The sequence below is a fragment of the Temnothorax longispinosus genome, chromosome 7 (assembly GCF_030848805.1).
Source record: "Temnothorax longispinosus isolate EJ_2023e chromosome 7, Tlon_JGU_v1, whole genome shotgun sequence".
Lineage (NCBI taxonomy): Eukaryota > Metazoa > Arthropoda > Insecta > Hymenoptera > Formicidae > Temnothorax > Temnothorax longispinosus.
In genome coordinates, this window is record NC_092364.1 from 12,455,181 (window position 1) to 12,466,533 (window position 11,353).

Sequence of the window (11,353 nt, forward strand, 5' to 3'; positions counted from 1 at the left end):
TTTTTGAAAGTTTTTGAAAAACATAAGTATAGCAAAATTGATATGAGAGAAACAAATTATTTTATGCTACATTGCTGATTATTATTATTGTTATGCATTTTTACATAACTGTGTAATTATATTTAAATGTCAAAAATGTTCTAGATTTTAGTGAAGCGCCATAATGTTTAATTGGTATCTTATCACGTATTACAAAACCTACGTTCAAAGTTTTTTATATGGCTTGACGAGAGTAAAGTATCGGAAATGTAAAGAATAATAATTAGAGATATTTGCAACTCGCGCATTGCTTAATTATCTAGCTATAGCATTTTTATTTTTACTTACGTTCTGTTTCCGTCATCACTTATAAATGATGTTCTGAAGATGCTTCTCTTAATTGTTACTATCTTCTACATTGTTATATGTTAAATACAGGTCGTAATAACCAGATAATTCCTCAGTGAAAGAGAAGGTACAAATTCAATATATTGTACCAATTTTTTGTTGGCGGATGATATGTCGTCTCTGAGGCATTACTGTTATAGCTTATTAGATAACAAGTTAATGCCTGTACTTGCGATCTGTCTACGTAAAAACATATATTTTTCGTTAGACGGTTGACCAGAATGGAGATTTTGCATTCACCGCGAAAAGAAATATTGTTGTACGTGGCATTTAGTTCCAAATCGACTTCATAGTTTAGCGGGATTACATTGTCTGGTATACTGTCTCCGGGATCTGTCAATCTATCGTTATTTTCTGAATTCTCATCGATAGCTAATGTTGCCGCACAAAAAAATAGTAGGCCTTTTAATAATAGTATGAAGGACTCCATGCCAATTTTAATATTGCAGATATCTGTATAAAAGATTTTTTATGAAACAAAAGATTATATTGTTAGTCAGAACGCAGCGCAGAGTTTTGTAATTTTTATCTTATAGGAGACACCTACTGTGTTAGTATTATTGTATTAATAGTTTAATAACATTTTATTATAACATTGTTTACAATATAAAATTTATTTTATATTGTTGTGGCCGCGTGTGCTCTTATCAAGATGGTACCACACTAATTAATCGCTAACTCGCGGGCAAAACGCCTTTTTTTCACACTCAGTCGCGCCGACTAACATATGTAAACAAAATTGGCAACAATATTCGTTGTCCTGATCGACGCTCTCTCCTACGATCTCATCGGACGACGCTACCAACAAAAGCAAATTGGGCACATACTCGTGGAGTCTCACCATCGCGACTCGCAGAGAGTTGCAAGGTATTTTTGGAGACACATTCTAAACATACATCATTTCAATCTGCATCTGCATATTCTTTTTCTACAATCATCATCATCATCTTCACTTACAACAACCGCGACGTAATCCTAAAAATATATTTATGTTGTGTTATGATAACGCATTCTTGATTATCTAAATCAGTGATCACATTTCTACGAATTTTATGAATCATCTAATTCTAGTAGAATACGTTTTATCATTATAGGTCAAAATTTTTTTGTATATCTTATTTATTTTATATTATGGCATCAACGATTTGCATTTCCTTTTCGATTGTTCCTTAAATAATCTTTGACCAAAAGAGAAATTTCTGATTATATATTTCTGATTTTTATCGTGCACAGTAAGGTTTTTTAAATTTTTATAAAGCAAAATTGTATAGATATATTTATTTATTTCTGACATTTTAATATTTTTAATATAACATTTAATATAGATAGATAGATAGATAGATATATAGATAGACTTTATTTCGTATCCCCGCAAGGTTTGAAAGGCATTTTTCTCAAGGAACGGTCCCAAACCTTTTACAGACTATATCATACATACATCTTAACACATCCCTTTATACCCAACCCTTTACTACCTTTACTACACTCAACCCTTTACACATAACCTTCACGTCCCGACCTGACCATTAAGCAAGGCCTTTTACAATCTTTTTCCATCCCTCCCTTCCTCGCCCTCAACCCTTTCTCCTTTCCTTCTTAGCTGTCCCTTTCTCCGCTCCTTCCTATCTTACCTCATCTCCCATTCCTCCATCTCCTCGCTCCATCTCCACTCTCTGTCATCTATCCATATATTTCTATTGTCACTCGAACTTTTCTTCCCTTCGCCCTCTCCTCCTTCGCCTTCTCCACAATCTTCCACCTCGTCTTCCGCTCCTTTTAGGTCATTTTAGGTCTTCATCAACCCCCACCTTTCAGTGCTTCCTTATCTCCCAACCCTTTTTCAAGATCTTTTCCCTATCCCTTTCATCCTCTACTTCCACTAATATTACTACTCTCCCCCCTCTCCCTTCCTTTTCTGTACCCCTTTCACTCTCAACCTCCTCCCTAGCACTCTCTCCGCTATGTCCTCCATCAGCTCTCTTCTCTCCTCTGCGTCTCTTTCATCCACCCCCCTCCAAATCAAGTTCCTTTTCCTTGCTTTCTCTTCTCTCTCGCTTCTTCTCTCTCTCCTCCCTTGCCCTATCCCTCTCCTCCCTTTTCCTATTTACTTCCTCCTACCTTCTCCTTACCACCTCCTGCCCTTCACCACTCTTTCTACTCCCTTTCCCTGCCTCCTCTTCTCCCACCACTTTCACTCCCTCCAGCTCTTTCCATCTCGCCCACGCTTCTGGCCCCATTCTCTTCTCCGTCATCTCGTCTATCCATTTCTTTATCCTCTCTCCTACCTTTTCTCCCTGCACCTTCCTTTTCTGCTTCCCGCTCTTTTTCCTACCCCCGCACTTTTTCTCCTCCTTCTCAACTCTTCGGTTTTCTCTTTTCTTCGTCTCGCTCTCTATCCTCTTCGCTTTTTCCATCTCTTTCTTCTTCTCCTCCGCCTCCATCTCCAGCTCTTCCCATCATCCCTCTGACCCACCCTTCTCTTTCTCCTGCCCCCCAATCTCCTCTTCTCCCTCCTCACTCGGCTGTCTCACCTCGATTTCCTGGCTCGAATCGTTTCCGCTCCCCCCTCTCTGCCCGCCAGTATCTTCCTTATCTTCTCCAATTCCTCCCCCACCTTCGTTATTCACCTCGCCAGCTCCTCCACCCACTCCATCTCCCGCCTTTCTCTTTGCCGACCCACTTTCTTCACCCACCTCTCTTTTTTTGCTTTTTGCACCTTTTTCCTTTCCGCTTCCTCTCTGTCGGTCTCCTCTCGTTCCTGCGTCTTCCAGTTGCTCTTCCTATCTCCTTCTTCCGTTCTCCAGTCCTGCCTCGGGCCGCTTTTCCGCCACTCTTTACCTTTCTCCTCCTCTTTATTCTCTTTTTGTCTTTACTCATTCCTACTCTCCCTTTCCTCTACCTATGACATTTAATATAATATTTTAATATAACATAAAATTTTAAAACAAATAATTGCACTGTAAACCGCAATAGAATGGGAAAGTTTGTTATGGAGGCAACCTAGAAGAGAATGAATAGTATCAGTTTTTTTTAGTACACCAGGAATGTTTAAAAATAATCTATTAAATTTATTAATGTTTTTTTTCAATAAATTTATATATTATATTTCCAATTGTGTGTACAGTAGTTTAAAATAATGACAAATTAAAAATATATTCCATTAAAAGAACATTAAACACAAAAATTTAAAGAGTACTTTTTTAATGGATTTTTTTCGAAAGCTTTTTTAATCAGACTAATTTTTTGCAACTAGTTTTAAAGAGATTGACATAACAGATCAACGATGTTTAATATATAAAATATATATATGCTTCGAATTCCGTCTTTCGAATGATTCAAACGTGTTCTACACATTGCGCGTTTGTTGCATTTTTAAGTAAAAGTACAACTTACTGCCTATAAAGACGTAGACTGCATTCTGATATTCACTGTCAGTACTGAAAATTTATATTTTTCTATATTTTACGTCACGTATACTATAGATTTTCAGTACTGACAGTTGTTGATAGTAAATATTGAAATGTAGCCAAAATATGTATATTCAAATTGTGTTCCAATTAGAATATAATTTTTGGAGCAATTAGCTACAGTTATCACATTCTTACCTTAATGCGGCTGTGAAAGATTGTTCAATACGAGATGTAAGGAGAACGGTCTGACTGTCCTGGGAAATCTCCGAGAACTGACGAGACAATAGGTATCATAACAAGTACAGAGTGTCAATACATGTAAACTATGATATAGATGGCTTATAGATGGCTATAAGGTAAGAGTATAACGAAAGAGGATATATGACAGGGTTGACTTTTGTAGAAATTTTCGTTCTGTTGAAAGTGCTACGTGGTAATTGTTTCTTATTAATCGGACGAAAGAGAGAGAAAAAGAAAGAGTAATTTATATCATGTAAGACGTTTAAAAACTCTAACTTTGCAAATAAAAGTATAAAAAGTGTAAGAGCAATAACCGAAAACACCAAAAATAATTGCATTTGTTAAAGTTTTAAAATAATCTGGAGGTATAATCAAGACTGCAAGCGCATTCTCAAAATAATGAGTTATATACAACCGCATGTTACTATGAGTTACTATGAGTGTTCCACAAAACAAGAAATATATTTACAATCTGCAGTTTCTCGTTATACGAGCGATTATTCGGGATATACATATACCTTTCTTTAAAAATTGATTAATTAAGAATTAATATGTTTTAGTTAAATTTACTGACAAGGGAACCTCGCAAAGTGGAAAATTCTGATTTTAATGAAACTTTCCACACATGTAGGGGGAGTAAAAAGATGAATTTAGATATTTTTTGTAGCGGCCCAAAAACGGTTTTAAGGGGTGAAATCCACTCCTCATATGTAGAGCGGCTTTTTGCTTTTCTCGATATATTTCGAAAAGTATTCGAGATATAAAAAAATGTTTCAAATAAAAGTTTTATGTTAAAAACATCTCTATTTAACCACATTAATAAAATTTTGAAAAAAAAATTTTTTAAACAAAAATTATTTTTAAAAAATATTATATTAATGTTGTTGAATAGAGGAGATTTTACCATAAAACTTATTTGAAACATTTTTTGATATCTCGAATACTTTTCGAAATATATCGAAAAAAGCAAAAAGCCGCTCTACATATGAGGGGTGGTTTCACCCCTTAAAACCGTTTTTGGGCCGCTACAAAAAATATCTAAATTCATCTTTTTACTCCCCCTACATGTATGGAAAGTTTCATTAAAATCAGAATTTTCCACTTCGCGAGGTTCTCTTGTGAGTAGAAACTCATGACGTCTGTTGTGATTATAATATGATTATAATGTGCAGCTAATGATATTAGATGTGCTGTTGAATTTACGGCGAATTTACTTTTGACGTTAAATAAGCTTAATATCAGAATGGTTCGGTGAAACATATCTCTTTGTCGTACGGAAATCTACTTTAGTGCGTAATCTATATTGTTTAAATGTTTACCAGAAAAAACCACGTCGGCGGAATTGAATATTCGATCGCCTTAATAACATTTTTAAAAATGCCATGCCAATTTTCATTTGAGGTGTCAGTAGGAGCGCATATCTTTTAGAAAAATAATTCCAAGAAACGCAGAACTCTCCGTCAGTTTTAATATATAAAAGGGCAAATTCAAATATATACAATTACAGTACAATCGGAAGAAAGATAAAAATATATAGAGTAAAGTGAATGTCAGAATACTTTCTGTCGCGATTTTATTTTTTTCAGATATAATCGAGAAATAACAATGCTTTCGGTATATCGTTAATAAAAATTTTAGCACTTATGTCTGAAAATGACGATGTAAAGTAGTCTTTAGAAGTCTTATACACATATGTCTAAAAGACATCTAAAAAGGTTTTTACTACTTCTTTAGACATGCGTGCCATATGGGAAATAACATATAAAGTTAATACATACTAGTCCATTTCTCGTATCATGTATTTATTATATTATATAATCGCTTTAAAAATTATACTGCGATTGCACTACTGTTTTTTTCAAATTATTTTATAAATTTTTGAAAAATACTTATATTTTTTATTAGAACGTTTACTTGAATAATTGTATGTATTAAGCAGTATAGTATTTGCAACAAATATGTATATATATATATATATATATATATATATATATATATATAATATATACAGGGTGTCTCACATGACTCGAGGTCCATGCTGAGCGTGTTATTGAATAAGTCATTTAGAGTTGAAATTGTTTAAAAACGTACATCCATAAATGCTTCCTGACTGAACTACAACCATTAAAAGTTGATGTAAATATTTGGAAAAAAAGACATTTAATTTAACTTGTTTATTTACAAATCCCGAAAAAAATGGATATAGTATGGTCAGATGATGTAAAAATATATTCTTAGATATGAAAAGATCTAATTTTATATAAATTTTATATTATTATATATAACCAGATCTGAAATTTAGCGCGATATGATCATATCTTTATGTAATCATATTCGACTTAATCTTATTATATATGATAACAGATCTGTTGTCATATATATAATCTGATTATATATAATTATATATAAAATTCATATAAAATTAGATCCTTTCATATTATATCTAATAATATATTTTTACATCTGACCCACATTATATCCACTTTTTTTTCTCGGGATGCATTTTTTAAATTTTTAGATAGTATTACAAAATCAGACAATTCTTTTATTTATTTATTATAAAAAAAACACAAGCAACATTTATTTTGTTAATTTTTATCATATTTCATAAGCAATATAATACAGAAAATCTATTTTGCTACAAAAACTATTTGTCAGACGCAATTTTGCTGAAGAAAAAAGTTGTTTTTTTTTAGCATAAAGAATCGCGTCTTGTACTCCATATCTGCGAGTTTTGGGACACCCTGTATGTATAGATATATAATCGACAAATTAATAGACAGCGATACGAGTCAGGCGCGGGACGTAGTGCGCAAGTAAAGAAATTAATAGTTACAGAAGTAACAAATTAAAATGTATGTAATATACATTATTAAGTTGAAATATATGTATATTATATACATTTTAATTCGTTACTTGCGCACCACGTCCCGCGCTTGACTCGTATCGCTGTCTATTAATTTGTTGACATTTTCACGAGTCTAATGATATCTCTATATATATAATCGATTCATAATGTAAATTGAATGAATTTATGAGGAAAGTAGAAGTAATGTTTAATGCGCAATACATAAATCTTATAGACACGTGTAAAACGTTGGTCTTTAAATTTTCTGCTCTTTAACAAAATAAATATTAAAAATGTATATAAAGACATTCTTATTTTTCTTATTCTACTTTCTTAAAAATACCAAGAAATAACAGATGTAAATTATTACGGTTCAATATTTAACACATGCATAACAGATAAAATTTAGGTGTTATTAACTACCTTGATATAAGAACTTTCTTCAAATGGGAAGAAAGACGACAAATATTCAAAAGCCTTGAACATCGTATACCATGCTATATAATTTCTCTCTATCAATAAGTATGTCGTGAGTTTCTCGAATACGGACAAATCGAGTTGGCCTCTTATCAAAAAATAAAATGCATCATCCATGATTTGAGCACGGTTGAGAACATGTATTCTGATATATTGCTCAGAGTTTAGATAGTTCGCAATTTTTTCCAGACTCTGGCCATCGTAATTGACGCGATAATATCCTGTTGTACAAGCAAGAAATTGATTCGATTATTACATACTTTCGATCAATTTTTGCAGATAATATTTTTAAATATCTGTACTTTTTTTATGATTGATAAATTATTATTATACAGAAATGTATTATAAATAAAATTGCATAATATTGTATATGTATAAAGTTTCAGATTTATATTATACATAATAGAAATTGTGATTTTTGTTTATTATTATATCAAATTGAACTAAAATGATTATAAGGATTCTGTATATTAAATCTTGGTTTCTTCTAATTAATTTGTGCGCCAAGAAATATGAATTAATTTAAACACATAAGATAATATAATATGTGTGAGCGGTTTATTAAATCAGGCACAACGTACCTAACACGCTGGATTACAAAAGAACAGAATACTTTATTTGGCTTCACTATGCACAATCGCACATAGCTTACACTTGAACATGTGCCACGCTAGCGAGCCTTGCGAGGACTGACTACACGGCGTAGAGGGAGATGGCACCGTAGACGTGAAAAGGGGGAGAAAAGAAATAATACCGCATTTCAATGCTATCTCTGATCCTAAACTCTAAAGGTGAAAGCACATAAAGTTGCAGGAGCCATGAGCAGAATGCAGAAGCCATATGCGCATGCGCTGTGGTATCTGTTAGAGCTCTACAAATACCATAGCGCATGCGCATATGGCTTCTGCATTCTGCTCAAGGCTCCTGCAATTTTATGTGCTTCCACCTTAAATACTAATGTTCGCATACGATGATTCGCTTCTAACAATATGAAACTAGTCACATATTGATTATTTATTTATTTTATAAAAAAAACTTTTCATGTGTGCTTGTGTGTTAAATATATTACAATTTACAATATTACCATTTCTAAAAAAATTGATAAGATATGTTAAATATATAACGGCTAGGATATGCAAGGAAAAATAAATCGATTCATGTATTAAAAAATGTCATTGTTTCAACGGATATAGAGTCTAACTCTTCCGGTACGTCATTATTGAATAAACCTTTAGGTTGCATAGTTATAGATAAATTATTTTTTTATAAACATTAAACGTATTTAAAAAATGTTGATCAATGACTAATAGTCAATCTGCGTGTAAATTAAGTTCTCTGCTGTAGGTGACTACCAGTTGTCGCTCTTACAAATGTACGCTCTTAACGAAATGATTGAAAAGTTACTGCGTATGCGTACTCAAAAAGAACTTTCGAAACGAAATATAAGAGAGAATTAATTATGATTTTATTTTCAACAATAAAAAATGACTATGTAGCGGAGAGAAAACTATTTTGTCACCCTTGAAAACGTTGCATGACGTGAGCTTACTTAAATGTTATACATAATATTATACTGTTACTAAACAAAAATTTTACATATCTAATATTGATATGAAAGCTAAATTTTAATTGTAAAAAAAGTGATAAAACTTTGCAGAATATATTTGCCTCAATTTTATGATTATGTAATGTGTAAACCACATAATATATTATACATATAGTATAAAATTTTATATACTAAATTGAGTTTATGTATTGTTTTTTTCAAAGAAGATAAAGAAATACAAATATACTAAAAAAGAAATAAAATATACTAAACTTAAGCGTAGCACGTTTCTCAAATACTACTTACCTATTTGTTGTAAATTGACCATAAGCCAATCTCTATACATATATGTAATGTGTAATCCACTCAAAACATATGGCATTGACTTGGATAAGGGAGAACCAGGATCCTCCTTTGAGGTTGAGATATATGGTATCGACCATTTCGCTTTACTTGTATTTGTTCTTTCTGTTGTTACTATCATGAAAGTCTCATTTTGCGTTACTTTTATCACAGGATAGTGCTCCTGCGTCATCCAAGCTTCCATTATCTCTTTTACATTGAAGTGTACTACTTCGTACTTATTATGCTCTTCATAAGCAGCTTGCACAGCAGTCCAGAAAGCTTCAATATTTGTCTTTCCAGAATAAGATAAACTGTAAAATTTAATAATATAATTATTAATAAATATTCTAATAAGTTGCATTACGTAATTTAAAATTATTACGTTTTTATACTAGAAAAATTTATATTATACTTCATACATGCGTTACACACACAAATCTTGAATATTATACATCACTTAAATTCATTATTATATTTCCTAGTATTTTAGAAGTTATAATGTTACAATTTTTACTTACTCATTGCTGAAATATTTTTTTAAACCATCCTGAAACACGAATTCACGAAGCGTCCGTTGTAACATGCGCAATATAGCAGGTGCTATGAAAATTTACGTCATAAAATGAGATTATATATATACGTCTAAATCTGTATTTGTTGTAATCTACGTACATATTCGTCAAAATAGTTAATCTTGTAAGAAGATAATAAATCTAGTTTCTCGAATTAATTATAATTACTTTCACTTTCTTCTTTTATTATGAAATTAATTTATAATAAAATAGAGATAAATACTCAACTTATTCACCTTTGACGTTTAAATATTTATAGATCATTATCTAATTTTATTTATAATTGCTAACTTACCTTTAATATAATAAATATAGGCCTTTAATACCTTTAATATATAAATATAGGCAAAAGAGAAACCTGAATCAATGTCAGAAGGACCGTTTATTTCTGATATAAGAGGCTTCATGATGGAATCAGTATCGAGACGAAGTGCTTCTTGTAGAGTTTGACTCACAAACAAATCTTTTATATTGTAATTTGGGTAAACCTAGACATAAAACGTTTTAAGTTAATTTAATTTAATCGATAAATATTTAATCAGGCTATAAATCAAGAGACACGGTAGTGTCTTGCGCCAAGTACACGCGGAGCGAGACCGACCGTGACTCTTTTACGCGACGCGACGGGTTGCGAGTACCCGAGATGTTGAGATCTCGATAACGAGTGAACGGATCAAGTTCTAAGTAGGCTTGATCGATAGCTTGGGGTCCAATTAGGGGAGGGGTTTCAACTTATAATATCCCGCTCCGTGCCCTACGAGCAGAGATATTGCGACGCAAAGTCCAAATGTGAAAATTTTTTATTAAGATACTTCTTCTTCAATCTACTTCTAACGCCGACGTCTTATATGACACTACAAAAAGGCGTAATATCCGTACAAAATTACCTTTTTCAAAAAAAAGGTAAAAAAATGCGCCAAGTACACGCATAGTAGTATATATGTATTATGTTGTTACCTCGAAAAAAACAAAGTGGTAATATTATACCTCGAAATAACACCCTGTACATATTGTTTATACAATGCGTAATACTACAAAAAGGCGTGATATCTGTATAAAATTACCTTTTTTAAAAAAAAGGTAAAGAAAGGCGCCAAGTACACGCATAGTAGTGTATATGTTGTTACCTCGAAAAAAAAAACAGTGGTAGTATTATAGCTTAAAAAAATCTAAGTAACAAGTGGTAGACGAAATCTTTGTATCTTGAAAAATCGCGAAAAAACCTAAACAGTAGTATCTTCACCTCGAAAAAAAAAAACAAAGTAGTAGTATTATACCTCGAAAAAACCTAAGTAACAAGTGGTGGACGTAATCTTTGTATCTCCAAAAATCTCGAAAAAACCTAAGCAGTATTATTTTTATTTCCAAAAAATTATTACTCAAGTGATACACATCACAAAATTACGTTACTTTATCAAAAAATGAGTCGCGCTTCAAGTGATCTATTATTACAATTACAAAAAAAAATGATATCTCTTTTTAAATTACAGCGCCAATTACAAAGAACATATATTTTTCGAGATACAAA